Source organism: Neomonachus schauinslandi, chromosome X, assembly GCF_002201575.2.
Source record: "Neomonachus schauinslandi chromosome X, ASM220157v2, whole genome shotgun sequence".
Classification (NCBI taxonomy): Eukaryota; Metazoa; Chordata; class Mammalia; order Carnivora; family Phocidae; genus Neomonachus; species Neomonachus schauinslandi.
The window spans coordinates 107,453,323-107,473,462 of NC_058419.1; the positions used below are offsets into that span (position 1 = coordinate 107,453,323).

The 20,140-nt window shown below is 39.8% G+C and overlaps 1 pseudogene; it reads right to left on the bottom strand.

The window, feature by feature from the left end:
* Nucleotides 1–15,288: 15,288 nt before the first annotated feature.
* On the bottom strand, nt 15,289–15,544 carry LOC110593492 (annotated as a pseudogene).
* Between the last annotated feature and the right edge of the window lie 4,596 nt (nt 15,545–20,140).

Sequence of the window (20,140 nt, forward strand, 5' to 3'; positions counted from 1 at the left end):
TAAAATGAAAGAATTTAGCCCAAGGATACTAATGGCATATGGTATTAATACAAATCTACAACACTTCTAATTTGAGCATAGGAAAATGAAGAGTGAGCACCGCTGGCTGAGCGACAGTGAGTATATCTAGGGGACTGCTGTGATTCTAAATTTCCAGTGCTATTTTTGTCCAGAGATAATGTTGAATCATTCTTGCAAAACACTTAACAGCCAAAGAAAAAGTAAGGGCAAGGCAAAAGACCGACCTGAACTTGATGAAAGACCTACCAAAGAGCAGATGTTGCCCTGCCTATTCCTATTGCATTGCCTGTGCTGTTCTGGGTCGCTATAGCCTGAAGAGGGACGATGAATAAACGGGTGCACACCAATGGGAAAATACTTAATACGGAATTGTCGAGCATGTAGCAGAGTCCTGTTAGAGCCAAATAACTCTTCATAAATAATTAACTCAAGATTTTAAGACTTACTTGCTTATCCAAAAGGACTCTAACTACAAATATCAGCATAAATGGGTGATAGTATAATTACTCTTTTTTAAATCAAGGGCCAACTAATGTTTCAACAACTCTTAATGTCTGGAGTTTTTAAACTATCAGAATCCATTCTTAAGGTCTGGATTGTAGTTTGTGTTTTGTGGGTGTGATACATCCAACCTAAAAAAGTTGAGAAAATTTTCTAAGAAATAAAATCCCCATTAAACACACACACTTTCTCTCTCTCTCTCTCTCTCTCTCTCTCTCTCTCTCTCTCTCTCTCTCTCTCCCTCTCTCTCTCCCTCTCTCTCTCCCTCTCTCTCCAGACTAGGAGAGGCCGGGCAGTCTAAGTTATGAAGTGCTTCAAGCTTTTCTCAGCCGGGCAGAACTACCACCTGGCTGGGGTTACCTGGGTCTGAAGACTTTAACAGTCTTGATGCCATGTAACCTTGGTGTTAGGCAATCATGTAGATACCCTGATCTTGAGAGACTTTGGGTGGCCTGGAGTCTGCCTTGTTACAGAATGCTATGTAACTACATGTGATAGCTACTTCCCTCCCAAAGGCATCCTGAATCAACTAGAAGGCTTTTTCTCAGCATTGACCATCGTCCTTAGACTTCTGGGCTACTGTATCCCTGCCTTTTCATATTGGGGTTCCCCTTATTCCCAAAGTGCAGATAGCCTTGAAGTAGCTTAGACTTTTTTTCTAAGAAGGTTTGCTTTTGCCTGGGCCTGGGCCTCCTAGAATTGTCAGATCCCATGATTCTAGTCTTAAAATCCTTTTGGTTTTATAGACTCCTTAAGTCTTTCCTAACTAAAATCACGTGTTTTTTTTTTTGTTGTTGTTGTTGTTATTAAAGAAGGTTGTGTATCCTGTCGTTCAAACAAATCTACAGCTCTCTCCTTATAGCTGGCTGGTCAGATAGATTGAATTAGTTGGAGACTAAAATATGCCTGCTGCTTGGCTGCTCAAAAAAAAACCAAAACTTTTTTTTGTTGTTTTTTTAATGGCCACACTGCACATTTTGACTACTAGGATTCATTAATGCCTGTCTCTGTCAACGCTCTTAGGCTTTTACTCCTCTGAACTACATGTTGCTCATGTTGACCTATAACCCATCCTCCAGTGGACAGATGCCAATATGCATGGGCCATTGGGTGATACGTTCTTGGAACTCTGATACCGGAGCACATAGCATGACTACTTAGCACTGATCTTGATTTGATCTTTGACTGTCTCGCTGGCTATACTCTCATTCTTTTGATCAGATGTTTACTTGGAACTCCAAAGAGTGAGCCCACTAAGTGTTACATAAAAGTTATATTTGACTTCCACAGAAGTCAGTAGGCCGCTAGAAGATAGAGTGCAGACATTGGCTTCATATTTGTGAACTCCATGGTCCCTCCTCTTAGCTATTCTGTGAAGACCAAGACCATTCTGGGGAGGTGTAAAGATTAAGTCAGAGTTCTCTGGTGCTCCTAAAAGGATAGCAAATTTTTTTGCCTTAAAATTGCAAGAAGGCTTTGGCAGTGGAGCTTATAAAAGCAGGCCTCTTAAATATTCTCTGTACAAAAGGGAGTATAAATTATTATAGCCTTATCTCAAAAGAAATCTGGCAATTGTCTTATCTACTAATTGGCTTTCTAGGAATTTGTCATAAGGGAAATGAGGTTAAGGTGAATAAAGGTATGTGTACAAGACTAGATTTTATTAGTACAGTGGATAGTAGGAAATGGGCAACAAATAAAATGGTTACTATATAGTGTTACCCTCTGGAGTATTATGTACTCATTAAGATTAAAATATTTTGAAAATATTTGGGTGGAAATAAAATATCATCCAAGACATATAAAACTGCATGTAGCATTCCTTTTTCTTCTCACAGGTTGTCATTAGGTAATAGAATTGCATGTTCCCTGTGGATTCTTTTTTTAAATTTTTCTATACTTCTTACTGTTGCTTTTAGAATCAAAGTGGTGAAGGAGTTACTTGAATGATCTGATTTCTTACCTGATCCTGTTGCTGTCAGGGCAGATGAATGAGTATAGCCTTTGCATTGTTGCTATTCCAGGCCCTGAGAAAGTCGGTTCAGTAACTGTGTCTAAAATCTAGCATAGGGGAAAGGGGAACCCTCTTACAGTATTGGTGGGAATGCAAGCTGGTGCAGCCACTCTGGAAAACCATATAGAGGTTCCTCATAAAGTTGAAAATAGAGCTACCCTATGACCCAGCAATTGCACTACTAGGTATTTACCCCAAAGATACAACCGGAGGGGCACCTGCACCCCAGTGTTTATAGCAGCGTGTATAATGTGTATATGTCCACAATAGCCAAACTATGGAAATAGCCCAGATGTCCATCAACAGATGAATGGATAAAGATGTTGTGGGGTGTGTGTGTGTGTGTGTGTATACAGTAGGATATTACCCAGCCATCAAAAAAATGAAATCTTCACATTTGCAATGATGTGGATGGAACTAGAGGGTATTACGCTAAGCGAAATAAGTCCATCAGAGAAAGACAATTGTCATATGATGTCACTCATATGTGGAATTTTTTTTTTTTAAAGATTTTATTTATTTGACAGAGAGAGACACAGCGAGAGAGGGGAACACAAGCAGGGGGAGCGGGAGAGGGAGAAGCAGGCCTCCCGCGGAGCAGGACGCCTGATGCGGGGCTCGATCCCAGGACCCTGGAATCATGACCCGAGCCGAAGGCAGACGCTTAACGACTGAGCCACCCAGGCGCCCCCATATGTGGAATTTAAGAAACAAAACAGAGGATCATAGGAGAAGGGAGGGAAAAATGAAACCAGACAAAATCAGAGAGGGAGACAAACCATAAGAGACGGAATCATACGAAACAAACTGAGGGCTGCTGGAGGGGAGGTGGTGGGGGAATGGGGTAACTTAACTGGGGGATGGACGTTGAGGGCATGTGATGTAATGAGCACTGGGTATTATATATAAGGCTGATGAGTCGCTGACCTCTACCTCTGAAACTAATAATACGCTATATGTTAATTAATTGAATTTAAATAAAAAAAATATAAAAAGTATATAATCTGAAAAAAAAAAAAAAAGCTAGCATACGGAGGCTTGACTTAAACTGGTGTCCCCAAAAAAGGAAGTCCTCACGAAACAGTGGGGGTACAAATAGGTGGTGGCATATAAGAGTCCAGGGGGAGATGGGGGCTAGTCCCAGAACTGTACTCAGTATCTGACGACTGCTTCCCTCATTTCTCTCTGCTGTCATCCTGTGCTTACCCATGTTCTTGATTTCCGATCTGTTCTAAGCACTTTTTTTTTCTATACCAGACTAGATTCTGTCTTGACAGGAATTATATCCTGTGCCACAGGGGCACCTGGGTGGCTCAGTCGGTTAAGTGGCTGCCTTTGGCTCAGGTCATGATCCCGGGGTCCTGGGATCGAGCCCCGCATCGGGCTCCCTGCTCAGCAGAGAGCCTGCTTCTCCCTCCCCCTCTGCCTGCCGCTCTGCCTACTTGTGCTCTCTCTATCTCTCTGTCAAATAAATAAATAAAATCTTAAGAAAAATCAGTTTATATCCTGTGCCACAGCCAGAACTGACACCTTCGTGAATGGCCGGTGTATGCCAGGTTTGTTGTCGGGCGCCAAGACTTCATCTATTAGGAGATGAAGTTAGCAAGGCCTGAGTGATTAACATCCCACCATAGCCAGCTGTGGTTCAGGATGGGGCTCCACGGTCAGAGGATGATGGAATATCTAAACAGGCAGTTAAGGCAGAAGCACCATTAAATGACAAGCTAATTCTTAGAGATAACTTGCTAATGTATCTAAATAGGCTATGTAATCTCACTATTTTATAATGTGGTTTAAATATTCTATTAACAAGGGGATACTAGATTTTGTAAGGTTGCTAGATAAAATACAAAACACCTGGTTGTATTGACCTTTCAGATAGACGAACAAATAGCTTGTCGCTAAGAATGTACAAGTATGTGTTAGTTTCAGTATGCCTTGGATGTTGCATGGGATATATATATATCCTGGCCGATTGTTCATTGCCCATCAGAAATTGAAATTTAACATGGAATCTTAGATTTTCATTTGTTAAATCTAGCCTAAGTTTTGGGTAACTTAATTTGCTTTGAAAGTGGCAAATGTCCAAGTCGAAGGTCCTTCTGATAGTTCAAAACTTGTTCTGATAACCTAGTATGCTGTTCCTTTTTTATGCCATTGGCATGGATTTGGCCACTGTGGGAGAGGCTAAGGCTTGGCATGTGAGTGTACAGAGCTCAGAGCAGATAGTGGGCTTCTACCAGCAAGATTCCCCTGCATCTAATAAGTGCCTGACTCATTTTGTGGGCTGTGGTAGGGGTGTCCGTTGCTCTGGTTGACAGCTTGAACATTCTCATTTAGGTTCTTATACGCTTGTTCTATCATCTATCTTCCCTAACCTTTTTTTTTTTTTTTAAACCATTGAGAAATGATTTATATACCATAAAATGCACCCATTTTATGTGCGTCTTTCCATGACTTTTAGGAGAATCACTGAATTATATGATGATGACCGTATCTTCAGATGCTGGAAAAATGCCTTAAGTAAATGATCCCGTTCATAGTTCATTATTAAAAACTGAGGTGAATGAAGTCCTGTAATGGTCTTATGGTCCTTTAAAAGCCAATTTTGTTAAAACCCATTGGATTGGTGGCTGAGGGGGTCAGAGGTGGCAGAGGGAGCTGAGGCATCAGATACGAGGTTCTGTAGCTATATATAGCATTTAGCAAGTTGGAGTTCTAGAGACGAACACCCAAAACATGGGCCAGAAGCTATCACACTGCAGTAAAAATGCATTGGAGAAACAGAGGAAGCAACTGGGAATTCTGCCAACTGATGAATGGATAAAATGTGATATATTCAGCAATAAAAAGGAACAAATTATTGATACATGGATGAGCCTCAGGAACATCCTAAGTGAATGAAGCCAGGCACAAGGGACCACATAGGATTCTAAATCTAAAGGGGTAGAAAAGAGATGAGTGGTTGCCCAGGGTTGGGGGCACAGGGAAGTGAAGGGAATATATGTAAATGGCAAGAGGGATTTTACTGAGGGGATGAGGATGTTCTAAAACTGGATCGCGTGGCGATTGTTAATGATATCCCAAGGAAGTTTTCCCATTAGGGTGGAATCTCTCTTAAATCATGGACCACAAAGTTGGTTGTTTAAATGCAAATTAGATGTGATTATAATAACCTGCATCTAGCAGTTTTGTGGCACTGAACTCTTGTAGCAAACTTTAAGGGGTCAGTAAGTGAATCTTTCAAGTCTTGTTTGCTCTTGTGATTCCCCCCCCCCCCCACCCCGCCATCAAAGTAATTTAAAAAGCTGGACTGGGGGCGCCTGGGTGGCTCAGTTGGTTAAGCGACTGCCTTCGGCTCAGGTCATGATCCTGGAGTCCCTGGATCGAGTCCCGCATCGGGCTCCCTGCTCAGCGGGGGGTCTGCTTCTCCCTCTGACCCTCCTCCCTCTCGTGCTCTCTGTCTCTCATTCTCTCTCGCAAATAAATAAATAAAAATAAAAAAAAATAAAAAAAATAAAAAGCTGGACTGGGAGAGGCAGCAAACGCCCAGGTCTGAGTGTCCTAAATGGGAGTCTTGGTTCAGTGTGGGCTGTTGATGTGGCTGCACAGGTCTCTTTACCTCGCTTAGTCTCAGTAGAACAATAAAGGCTTTTCGTGAAGAGTAAATTTCATGTATATAAAAGCACACTCTAAAACTTATTCAAGAGCGTTATCTTAATCCTACTGCAGTTAGGACCTTCTGACTCATTAAATTTGAATAAAAATAGGAACTGTTTTAATGACTAGAACTCTAATGTTTTAAAGAAAGATAATCCCTTTCAAACTCTTTTTTGTTATGCTCAGGACAACTTGGTTTAAAGGCTTTGGCTATATTCAAGTGATTGTGATTGTCAAAATGATAGGACTGATTGATGACATGCAGCAGTTATAAACTTAAGTAAACCTTACAACATAGCCTAAAGATAAATAACATAAAAACTGACAAATTACAAGAAGAAATAAGCAAAAGTATAATTCTAGTGGGAGAGTTGAGCACAGTGTAGCTATCTAAGAAAATGAATCTGGTGGAGAGGTGTGTTTTTTAAAAAAACGAAAGTCTCAATAACAGAATCATAAACAGAATATATATTCTTCAAAGTGTACATAGGATATTCTCAAACAAGAGGTTTGCACAAGGCCAAAATATTAGCCTTAAATTCTGAAAACCAGTCACAGGCCATTTCCAGGTCAAAATTAAAAACAGTGAAGAAATAGCTTATCCTCGTGTGAACACTGTTCTCATTTCTAAAAACTCAAATGTTCTCTAAAGTAAAATGCTATTTCAAATGAAATGGTTAAAAAGCTCTATATTGCATAACTTGTGGAATTCCACAGAAGGTCTAAGAGGGAAGTTGCTGGTCTGCCTTAAAAATAAAATGAAACGTGTTTAAGATAGAACTCAGGAAACTGGTAAAAGAAAAACAGTAAAGAAGAGTAAAGCCGGGCGCCTGGGTGGCTCAGTTAGTTAAGCGACTGCCTTCAGCTCAGGTCATAATCCCGGGGTCCTGGGATCGAGTCCCACATCGAGCTTCCCTTGCTCTGTGGGGAGCCTGCTTCTCCCTCTCCCTTTGCCTGACACTCTCCCTGCTCTCTCTCTGTCAAATAAATAAATAAAAATCTTAAAAAAAAAAAAAAGAGTAAAGCCAAAGAGGAAGTAAAGATAGATAATAAAAGAAAAATCGGTTTAGGGGCGCCTGGGTGGCTCAGATGGTTAAGCGTCTGCCTTCGGCTCAGGTCATGATCCCAGGGTCCTGGGATCAAGTCCCGCATCGGGCTCCCTGCTCCTTGGGAGCCTGCTTCTCCCTCTGCCTCTCTCTCTCTCTCTCTCTCTGTCTCTCATGAATAAATAAATAAAATCTTTAAAAAAAAAAAGAAAAAAGAAAAATCGGTTTAGATGATCTGCACAACCAACAGCTACATCTTTAAAAAGAGTGATAGAGGCAAATCTTTGGTGAGGGACTAAGAAAATAAGGGGGGAAACCAGTATTTGGAATGAAAAAAGGTGGCATATGCACATGAACACAGAGAGTTAAAGCGGTCATTGAATTTAAACTTACGTAAGAGGGATTTCCTATAAGTATGTGCATAGAGACGTCCCAATGTGTAAGTATATATACACATAGATGCACACATGCACAACAATCTTGATCCAAGAAGTAGCAAATATGAATAAAAAGTTCAATGAAACATAAAAACTGTGCTTTAAAATAGACCTCTCCCTCAAAATAACTTGAAGATTAACCAGTTTTAGGAGTAAACTTTGATGGAAATTTAAAGGCCTGAGCAACCTTTGTTTTTTTCTTTAAGACTTGCCATTGCGCATATTTAAAGGAAAATGAATAAAGCATTTTCTATGGCTAGAACTACAACCAAATAAAGTCAAATAAAAACTGTGGGCCAGTCTCACCTTGTGAACATTGATAGGAAAACCCAAATAAAAATCGGATAAACAGCAAAGCTGTAAAATCAAGTGGGAATTTATACCAGGAATTCAAGAATGTTCAGACACTAGAAAAGCTATCAGTGGAATTTGCCACCTTAGCAAAGTAAAATAAAACCAGTGTATCCATCTACCCCAGTCAATGGCTGAAAAAAGAGGAAAGATTTAAAAACCCATTAGTGATAAAATCTCATGGTAAATAGGAATTAAGAATGCATGAACATTGTACTTCACGTTGACGATTAAGTATGCCCATTCAGCTTGGGTCTGGGACATGATGAGGATGTCGGTTTCTCCTACCTAATATTTCAGTGGAGAGCTTCAAAATTGAATATAATAGTGAAAACTCCTAAGTGCTTAAAGTCTGAATTTGATTATTTGTGGACTTTCTGTAGAAAATCCAAGAAGATAAACCTATATTACGAGTTCAGCCAGGTTTTCTGAGATAAGGTCAGTATTAAAAAAACAAAAACAAACCGTATACCAACAGCAATCAAAGAGGTAAGAGAAAATATCCTTTTCACTGTAGGAATGAAAATAGAAACCTGGTAAAACTACAAACCTAATAAGACATATATGGAAGATCTTTAAGGAAAAATTAAATCTTAAGATACAAAAATAAAATATTTACCAGCTATACTACTCCATTGGAGCACTCAGTATTAAGTTGATTATCCTCAAATTAATTTAGGAATGTATTATAATACAGAAATCCTTCAGATTTTTAATGGAACTCACCAGATTCTGAAATACTTCCAGAATAGTAAATGGACAGAAAATATGTGTAAAAGGAACTTAGCAAAGCTTAGGATGCATCATGCAGCTGTAGTACTTAGCATAGTGTGCTGTTGGTGAAGGAGGAGACCAATCGATCAGGATCCAAATAGACAACGTAGAAAGAAACAGAAGACAGTTCTGTGAAGGAGGTGGCACTAAAAATTAATGAGGAATTGATGGATTGTTCAATAAATGCTGTTGGGAAAGGACTTTGATATTGAAAAAGTAGATTGCCTCCTTAGACTTTGTGAGTTCACGACCTTCTTGGGAGCTTTGTCTGTGTGACCTGCAACCAGCTCCCTTCAAGGCAGGGAGAGACCAACAAAAGGGAAAGACCCCTCTGTGGTGGTAGGTGGCAGTTTTGATCATAGCATGAGGAAGGTCCATACGAGGCTTGTCTTGGGGCGACAGCAAGATGTGTGGATCCCCACACATGCCCTCCAAATCTTAAAAGTTCATAAAGATGCCCTTAACTGAACTCAGTCACAGAGACCATGTCAGTGTTTTCACCGTAACCTCATCATCTCAAGGCTGTGTTCTTGGAGCAGTCTCTGGGAGTGGGAAAGGCAAGCAGAAGCCATGTTCCAAGGACAGGGGAAGGCTGAGGCGTCTGAGTTCCCGGGTCCAGTGCCAGGGTCAAAAAATGGTTAAGGTCTTTTTTGATCATGTTTCCCAGTAGACTGTACACAAAAAAATAATTCCAGAGAAATTGGACGTTTAAGTTGAAAGAGATACCTTGAAAATATTCACAAGAAATTGTGGAGTAACATCTCTGTGACCACGCAAGTAGAAGATATTTTAAAATAAAAATGACTAGGCATAGAAGGAAAAGACAACATTTTAGTAGGTCTGGGTGGAGACTTTTCTAAGTCAAAGGACACTATTAAACACACAACTGAGAGGAAGGCAACATATGGGGAGGGTATTTTTTAGCATATATAACAAAACATTAGTATCTGAAATGGAGAAAGAACCCTGTACCTCAATAGAAGGAGAAACCTGTAAGAGAAACACAGGCAAGACTGTACACAGTGAATTCAGAGTAGAAATTGAAATATTTAATACAACCTGTGAAAAATTCATTTTCTTTTTTTAAGATTTATTTAGTTATTTTTATTTATCTTAAATTTTATTTTAGTTTTTATTATGTTAGTCACCATACAGTACATCATTAGTTTTTGATGTATTGTTGGTATTAAGGAGGGCACGTATTGCATGGAGAACTGGGTGTTACATGAAACAATGAATCATGGAAAAGTTCATTTTCACTTTGAACCACCAAAGTGTCATTTCTTTTTTTTTTTTTATTAGAGAGAGAGAACACAAGCAGGGGGAGGAGCAGAGGAAGAGGGAGCAGACTCCCCGCTGAGCAGGGAACCTGATGTGGGGCTCAATCCCAGGACCCTGGGATCATGACCTGAGCTGAAGGCAGATGCTTAACCGACTGAGCCACCCAGGCACCCCCCACCAAAGTGTTATTTCTTCATCTGGATGACCAAACTTCAGTCTGAAAAGACAAGATGGAGAATATGAGAATATGTCCACTGCTAGTGCGTGCAAACTGGTAGAGCCCCTTTGAAAAGGCTTTCACCACCATGAGTTGCAAGTATCAAATACCTACTTTGGCGCATGCCCTGCACACTCAATCTGGTGTCCAGGGAGAGTACGAGGATGTTCATCTCAGTCTTATTTATGTGGAGAAAGTATAAGAAACCCTGTAAATATCTGTTAAGAGTAAATCCATAAAATGTGGTCTCTTCACAAAATGGAAAAACACAATGCGGTTGTAGAATACAGAAGGGGATCTCTCCAGACAATCAGTGTGGTCAGGTGCTTGAAACACATGCTGGCTAATGAACAACTGGCAATGGTTGCTCCGTGAAAGGGGAGATGAATACTGTGATTAAGGCCGGAGGTCCAAGGGGATTTGGGTTTTATTTATATGTGTGTGTCTGGGTGTTTTAAAAGGTATATATGTATATAAGTTGGACATAGTGAAAGTACACGTGCATAGGGAAAAATACAAAACTCAAACTAGATTGAATTTATGAACTGCTTTTCCTTGAATTGTGCCATTTGAACTCTACACTGTCTTGCGAGATAGGCACTAATTATTTCTATGTTCCACGTGAGAAGAAGGAAGCTCAGGGTGCCTTATGACATGCGTAGGAGGCAGTGTGGTTCAGAAAAGACTCCAGGCTTTTTTCCTTCCATCATAGGATGCTGTCCCCTGAGGTTGGGTCATTCATTTGTGCTAGCTGTGGATTTGGGTTTCATCTCCACTCTCAAGCAGCTTCCATCACAGTGGGGTACCTGGGTAGGCCTGTGCTTACAGAATGGAACCAAGTTGAGTTCCCAACAGATGAAACTTCTGGTACCCTTTTTATCCTCCAACCAGTTTCTGCAAACAAAATCGTTGATTGATTAGAACAAAACAAAAGATGCTTGGTTACTCTTTACACCTTATTTTGCCAGACTTCAAAATGTCATGAGAAATGTGGTAATAACTAACATTGGTGAGAGGTGGCACAACATAACAGTGCTATTATTTTTAAGAAGCACTTTCAGTTGCTTCAAGAAGAAAGCAGGGAAAGGAGCGAAGCTGGAGCTTGTATTTCTAGAAGGCAAAATCACCTTAGGAAAAGAGACGGTGGCTGGTAGTTACTATGATCAACTCTTAGGTATTTCTTACTCACATTTGAGTCTGATCACCCTCAGTAGAAAGTGTAAGTTTTTCTCAGAAAAGGAAAGACTTCTAGAAAGACTCTGCACTTATTTAAGTCCTTGTCATTGCAGGCAAATGCATATGCAAAAGAACTTTTTAAAATGTTATAATGCATTTAAAATAAGAATAATTTTGATCTGTAGGAAGTTTTCTATAATAGTATTTTGTTTGAATAAAGATATTTGAACTGAAAGAAGGACAGTGTTAAGTGAATTTTGGGTTTCTAATATTTCAGTGGAATATATCTACATATAATCTCACTTCTTTGTGAATAAGGGTTATGTTTTCACTCTGGGGTTTCCACACTATGAGCATATCAATATTTTTAGACTCAAGAAAATATTTTAGAATAAAACAAATATTGATATATTAACTTCTTACTACAGGTGTTTTAATGAAAGATGTTTCATCTATAACATTTAGTGGAGACAAGTGGCCAGAAAATAAGTTTGAAATGAGAGAATAACTCACCAGTTATGAGTTCAGTTAAATATAATTTTGATTTCAATCTAAATGGCCACTTATGATACGTGGAAAAAATGATACATAATCTGTGGTATGAGCCAAGACTTGTCAATGAATAATACATGGCACCTTATAAATTTAAAAGAAGTATATTTAATAAGAATATAAAATTTATTTTAGAGTAGAGATAAGTACTGTATTAGTATCCTACACAAAGTGATTAAAAAAAAGCCATCTCATGAATAAAGTAATGAAAAGCGAGAGAAAAATTGTAAGCTACAACCTGGAATGATCATTTTTTCCCCAAAATACCAGAAACATTCCAGTTTTTCATTTATTTGTCTTAAGTATTCACAAATGAGATATTTTGAGGTAAATCAGACATAGAGATTATCTGGGAGGAGAAGTTAATTTTTGCTGAGTAACTCACTTGTTAGTATCATTTTTTTCCTTTTTGAGTAGCAACTAGAGTGGAATTGGAAGGCAAAAGTGAGCAAGATGGAGTCCTTTAGTCCCACAGGAGCTCAACCCTAGCAGGGGGGATTTTCTGTAGATACAAATGGTTATAATTCAATGTGATAACCGTAAATAGCATGGCTCCCCCACTTAAAAAGTAAAACTGGTGAGAGCCAACTCTGAAGCATCCATTTTACTTAAAGCCCCAGTTCCTTAGTTTTGCATTCCAGATCCTTCTCTTTTATATCTACGTCTTTAGAGTTTCTCTCCCAATACCCCACCCTTCCTCCCGTGGGCTCTCCCTCTCTTTTGCCTCCCCCTCAACACACAAACTATTCTTTAGCCACAGTAATTCCCTCATCGTTCTCTGAACTTAAGTTTCTCTTTCATATATGTATGACTTTGCACATGCCTGTTCTCTCCACCCAACTCCCATCTTCATTCCCAACGAATGCCTACTGTTCTCTTAAGACTCAACTCAAACACCACCTCCTCTGAAGCCTTCCCTGACTTCTAATCTTGGTTATAGCAGTCACCTCCATGAATTGCCATTTTGTTTGTTTGTCTGCTGTCTCCACCAGGTAGTGAATCCAGGAGGGCAAAAATCCTATTTTCTATAGCACAGTGTTTGGCATGTAGTAAGAGTTTAATAAATGCTTGCCAAGTGAATAAATGAGTGCAATAATGGAGTATACAGAGGGGTTAGAATGACTTCTGTCAGGCCTTTTACCCGACAGCATGCAGCAGGTGTCTGCACTACCTAAAAGTTCGCTCTCAGCTGGGTATCAAGATAATGGATTTGGCATCAGTCTGTGCTAATAGTTGTCAAAAACTGAAGGGCCTGAGATTTTTCCCTACTTGCAAGTAACAACTGAGCCAGCCACAGTTTCATAGATGCTGAAAGAACTAGCCAGTTCCTCAGCCAGAGACCAGGGACTTCATTACTCATGATACAATTGTCAGCATCAGCTTCATGTTTTTACCAGTTCCTTCAAGTCCTGTGGAGGTGACACATAGGTGGGCCTGGCTGAATGTTGCACACATGGTGCATTTATAGCCCAGGGTAGGAGCTCTGAACACAGGAAACACAGTCTTTTAAAGGGGACTGTTGGCAAACCTGCCCATCCTTTGCCCCAGAGGGATCTAGTACCTTTATAATCCTGGAGAGCAAACACACCTGCCTTCTGCTCTGGGGGGAAACACTTTCTCTATCTGCCAGGACTGCTGGCTGTGTAGGACCAGGGCTAGGGTAAGTAAGGCAAGTGAGGAACCTAAATGTTGTGTTACATTTAAGGAGGTGCTCTCTCTGGTGCTGGCCCCGCAGTTGCACAACCTTTGGGGTGGGTATCTCTCTCAATTTGGAACCCTAGGTGCCATGTTTGCCTCTTTCTAGTCCTGGCTCTGTGATACACAAACAGCCTTGGGGAGATACTCTGGAACAAAAGCTGTCAGTGCTTTTGCTCAGAAGACCTGCCAGAATAGATACTCTGGAACAAAAGCTGTCAGTGCTTTTGCTCAGAAGACCTGCCAGAATGTGAGACATCTATGGAGAATTGTTTCCAAGCTATAGGTAATTCCCTAGTTATAAATACATGATATTAAGTGTCTCTCACCTCTGTAACCTGTTAACAGGGCCTCTGATACTAATACCTTGGAAATGCTAGTAAAAATCCAAATATCCATCAACAGGTGAATGGATAAGAAAAATATGCTATGTCCATATACTACTACTCAGCAATTTAAAGGAATGGTCTATTGATATATTTTTAAAAACATGATGAATGGATATCAAAATGATTGTACTGATGGAAAGAATCCAAAAGAAGATCTATCCTTATCCATCTATACTGTGTGATTCCCTTTATGTCAAATAAGAAATGCAATCTAACATTGTGACAGCAGGTCAGTGGATACAAAAAGACAAGGAAACTTTTAAAGGTGTTGGAAATGTTGATTGTCTTGATGATTTCATGAGTATATACACATCCGAATTTATCAAGTCATACACTTGAAACGTGGGTGGGTTATTGTGTGTCAAGCATACCTAATAAATGCATTTTTTAAAAGGATCTTTTAGGTTCATAAATAAATTGATGCTTGACTTACCACTGGGTTCAGAGGAGAAGTATGATGCCTTACAAGTAGTCTGAACTTTCTCAACTTGCATCTAGAGTGAAATTCTTCTGAATTGAAAGGTAATACGTAAATAAAAGAGACAGGAGCACATGGGACCCATAAAGGGGCTGTCAGTGATGCATAGCTGGTATGAGTCAGCACAGTCAGATTGCTTTTCTCCTAATATGTACCTGAGATCACTGTCTGAAAACACAGGCCCTGTGGGAGATGGGTGTAGATCACTTAAGCAATATGGAGCAATTAGGAGAGAGGAAGTCTGAGTTGCAGCTTAGGATCATAGAAAAATGTGTGTGTTGTAGGAAGTAGTAGAGAAGGAGATGGAGGTGGAGCTGTATTAAGATAGTTCATGAAAATAAGTTGTTCTATGACATAGGTACCTGATAATTATTTGGTGGATGAATGGACAAATGGATGAATATTGCCTTCGGCTAAGGAGTTGCTTTTCTCTTGGCATGTTTACATAAGTAGATTGGTTGGATTTTCTATGCAAAGTACATTGTAACTTTCAGAGAACTAATTAAAAATTACTTACATACCAGCCAGCCTGTTGGTATAATCATAATCAACATGTATTGTGCTGTGTTCTAAGACCTATACCATTTGGGACCATGGAGATCCATCCATAAGAAATGGTCACTCTTTGGTTGTCACTGTTGTTACATAAATTAACGGATTTATTATAGGCTAGCGATGTTTCAAATGGTGTAGCTTCTACTGGTCTTTCAATTCCTTTAGTCTTCTGATGGCCAACTTTACTGTGATGGCAGAAATGGTGTTGTAGATCCAGGCAGGAACCACAATGCCAGATCCCCACAGCTCATCTTTTCATCTTGGTTTTGGCCCAGAAGGAGCAACTGTACTTAGTGTGCTGGCTTATTTCAATCTTTTTCACCTTTTTCCTGAGGGAGGCACCGTAATGGGTCCCATATTTACCAATGATTCCAACTTTCTTGCTGTGTTTAGCCATGTCCCTGCAGCCCAGAGAGCATGGTCACTCTTTAAATGTTAAGAAGCAGTCATCTAAGCAACATTGAGAACAAAAAACTAAGCTGGGTTTTTGGAAGATCAACTCTCAACTGGGTTTCAGAAAATGGAAGAGTTCACTTTGGGTTGAACTTCATGAAGGAAGTTGGATATGAGTTCTGTGTTGGAGGATAGATTGTAATTGGATTGGCAAATGAGCAGGGAGAGGGCAATTCAAGAACAAAGACATGTGAGGAGAGCAGTCTGACATGAGTTGAGGGAACATTTTTGTAAATGATGGATGGGCACATGGGACCAGGTTAGTAAAGATATGGAAAACCAGGCAGAAGAGTTTAGATGTTACAAATAGATAATTGGGGGCCTGTATAAGTTGCATTTATTTGCAAGTAACACAGAAGTGACTTTAACAAAAAATATTTTCTTTACTTACAGGAGTTGCCTAATGATGCCATCAGGGAACCAAGTCCTGAACATCCTGGCCTTCTTTTCTAATGGTTGCTATGTCATAGTCCTAAGATGGCTGCTACAGCTGTAGACATCACTTCTACATTCATGTTGGGGCAAAAGGGGAAAATGGTTTACCTGCCAGCTCTCCTTTCCTACTTGTCTTTTTCTAAAGGGATCAAAATCTTTTCTAAAAGCCTTTGTCAGGCTTGTGGTTTTGTTTCATTAAACAGAACTGGGCCACATTTCATATGCCTACCCCTAGAGGCAAAGGAAGCTGAGAAATGAGGTATTGGGCTTTCAGCCTCTACAATGGAGATGTCAGGGTAGAAGGAGATTATTAATGGCTAATGGGTTAGTAAATAAATATGTGCTACAGAGCCATTGTGGTTCTTGTGCAGGGAAATGGCATGTTGAAAGCCGATATCCCACCCAAGATTGTTCTCAGAAAATTCTTAAAGAAAAAGAGAGCTGGGATGATCTAGATTATCATTCAGAAAGTATTTACCCTTTTCACTTTGCCACTGTGGGTATAAATTTCTCTGCCTCACTGATACTGGGTTTGGCCACGTGATTGACCAATGGAATGTGGAAATGATAGCATATTAGTTCTGAGCTTCTCTTGTTTCTGCTTATATTTGTCTTATGTTTATTTTGCCACTGCTGTAAAAACAACATGCCTTCCTAGGCACCCACTGGTCAGTGTACAGTGATGGGTACGTAGAGTCATCCTGGTCAACCCACAGACCTGTAGTGTAAAGTAGGGCTGCTCTAGCTCACCTGTAGACTTATGAGAATAAAGATAGATGGTCGTGTTCTTTTCTACTGAGATTTTGTGGTTTCTTGTTACACAGGAATAGTGGTGGATATAATTAATAGTCCTTACATTGAGGTGATCTGCTGAAGGCAATCTGTTACTTAAAATTCAAAATAATATTGACATAAAGCATTTGTACTGTGTTCACACATAATGACAGTTGATGTAGTTTTCTCTGGAAGAAAAGTAGATTAAGTATCACCATTTACCCTTTTATGGAATATTAGTGAGCCATCAGAAAGAAATCTTAACATTTGCAAAGACGTGGCTGGAGCTAGAATGTATTATGCTAAGTGAAATTAGTCAGAGAAAGACAAATACCATATCATTTCACTCATGTGAAACTTAGGAAACAAAACAGATGGACATAGGGTAAGGGGAAAAAAGGGAAACAAGTCATAACAGACAGACTCTTACCTATAGAGAACAAACTGAGGGTTGATGGAGGGACGTGGGTGGGGAATGGGCTAGATGGGTGATGGGAATTAAGGAGGGCGCTGGTTGTGATGAGCGCTGGTTGTTGTATGTAAGTGATGAATAACTGAATTCTCCTGAAACCAATATTACACTATATGTTAACTAGAATTTAAATAAAAACTTGAAACAAAAAAAGTATAATTATGTCAATTTTACAGACTAGAAAACAGAATTGGAGAGGTAAAATGATCTCCTTAAGCTCAGTTGGCTAGTATTTGTGAGACCACTGTTCTTTTTTGGCTCAAAGCACATCATTTTTTTTTTTAAACAAATCAATTACTTTAGCCCCATGGCTACAAAGGTGTCTGTTGTAGTTCATAATAATATTTCAGGTCCTAGCTTGGGACCACTGTGCCTGGAACATCACATTTTGTAGGTTGAATGAATAACTTTGGGAATGAATGAATGGAATAAGCACTCAAGAAATATATCTGTATTAGAGGGTAAAATCTTTTCTAATCTTACCAAGTGTGTAAAATGAGTGGACCCTTTTATTGTCCTACCGTTCCCACTTATACTCTGTCAATCAAAATCCATTCCATTTCGTGAGGGTGGAACTCAGCAAGCTGGTTTTCATCCATGCCTTTATCACATCTTTGGGGAAAGCAAAGAGATTATATTTGTCAGGATATTAGTGGGGAGACACAGGGTGTCTTACTTGCATAGAGGGAATGCCATACGTGCTTGGTGTACTATCATTTGTAGTTTATATTGTTAGCATCACTACAGCATCCAGGTAGACCAGAACAGTGAGATGCTTGGGCTCTGGAGATTACCTCAATCATGTACATCAGTCTGTTAAGATAATAAGTGATAGTGAGATGAGAAAGGGAAGGAAGACAGGCAAAGCTGGTGCAGACAAAAGGAGGGGGAAAACCAAAGTAAAAATCCCTGTCTCTGGGGCAAGATCTCAATAGAACTAGGGCCGACACCATTTAAAACATCATTTTTAGTGAATCCTACCACTTTAAGTCAGTTAAAATCATGACAGTAAATTCAAATTAAATATTAATTAATAAACAATAAATTCTTTTATCGTCAGTGTTACTATTTAAATTGTAATTAAACTAGACCAGCAACATTTGTTGTGTCATTACCTTCCCAGTGTGCTGAAAGCCCCACCAGGTAAGGATAAGGAGGTCAAAACAAATTTGGTTGGGATGGATCCCTGGAGGGAACATTGTAATGAGGTATAGGGGGCAGGTGGTTTGGGGAATCTCTGAATACAAAGTCAAAGGGGCTTCTGTAGCATCCCATTGTTCCTGGATAAAGCTACATTCTTTGGCATGGTTCTCAAGATATTTTTTTCTAATCTCACTTTTGGGTAGTTCTCTCACACTACACACTGGCACTCTAAGAACAAACTGGGAAATATTTTTTTTGAAGCAGATTTATTTAGTGACTACAGTTAAAATGCAACTTTGATATAATAAAACTTCCTGTATTGTAGATGGAATGAATTTTCCCAACTCTTTACTTCCTTCTTCTGAGAGATTCATAAATTTGTGTACTTGCTTTGTGATACCCCCAACTAGAGGAAACGGTTTATTCCCCCTCCATTGATGGATGGCTTGGCCATGTGTCTTGGTTTGGACAATGGAATATCACTTAATGGATGAGTAAAAGGTTTAAGTGTGCTCAGATGGTTTGGCTTGGTCGCTTGAAATTCTGCCATCGACCATGAGAAGAACATATCCCAAGTAGCTCCTGGCCCCAGAATGTTGAAGACATCTGTTACACACATGAACTTGATATAAAGCCTGGAGTTTAGCCTGGCTCTGCCAAGCCTACTCAAGAAATGCAGCCTGCTCACAAACCCATGGGCAAGAAGAATTTTGTGCTTGAGGGCTGCTGAAATTGAGAAATGTTCATGGTGTATTAGATAATTCTAAACCTTAGGAATTGTGCCTAATAATACAGATGGCAGGTCCAAACTTGCCTAAATGTAATAATAAAATTCTTTTTTGGGAAGATTTTATTTATTTATTTGACAGAGAGAGACAGAGAGGGAACACAAGCAGGGGAAGTGGGAGAGGGAGAAGCAGGCTTCCTGCAGAGCAGGGAGCCCGATGTGGGGCTCGATCTCAGGACCCTGGGATCACGACCTGAGCCAAAGGCAGACGCTTAACGACTGAGCCACCCAGGCGCCCTGTAATAAAAATTCTTATGTAGGCCTTTTTATACTAAGAATTCTCAGTGGACACAGTGAATATTTCCTATATCTCTAGTACTTTATTAAATCTAACTTCAAGCAATGTGGAAGCAGAATGTGTTTAGGAAAAAGTATTAAACGTATTCTGAGATACTGTATTTTTCCTACTTGATTATTAACCTCCAAATATTTCATTTTTATTAGTTACGGAGGCAGTGACTCATCAGTGATTCATCAGTTGCGTATAACACTCAGTGCTCATTCCATCAAGTGCCCTCCTTAGTGCCCATCACCCAATTAGCCCTTCCCCCACCCCCCTCCCCTCTAGAAACTGTTTCCTATAGTTAAGAGTCTCTTAAGGTTTGTCTCCCTGTTTTCATCTTATTTTTTTCTTCCCTTCCCCTATGATCCTGTCTTGTTTCTCAAATTCTTCATATCAGTGAGATCATATGATACTTATCTTTCTCTGACTTATTTTGCTTAGCATAATACCCTCTAGTTGCATCCATGTCAGTGCCAATGGCAAGCTTTCATTTTTTTTTTTAAAGATTTTATTTATTTATTTGAGAGAGAATGAGAGAGAGCACATGAGAGGGAGGAGGGTCAGAGGGAGAAGCAGACTCCCTGCCGAGCAGGGAGCCCGATGTGGGACTCGATCCAGGGACTCCAGGATCATGACCTGAGCCGAA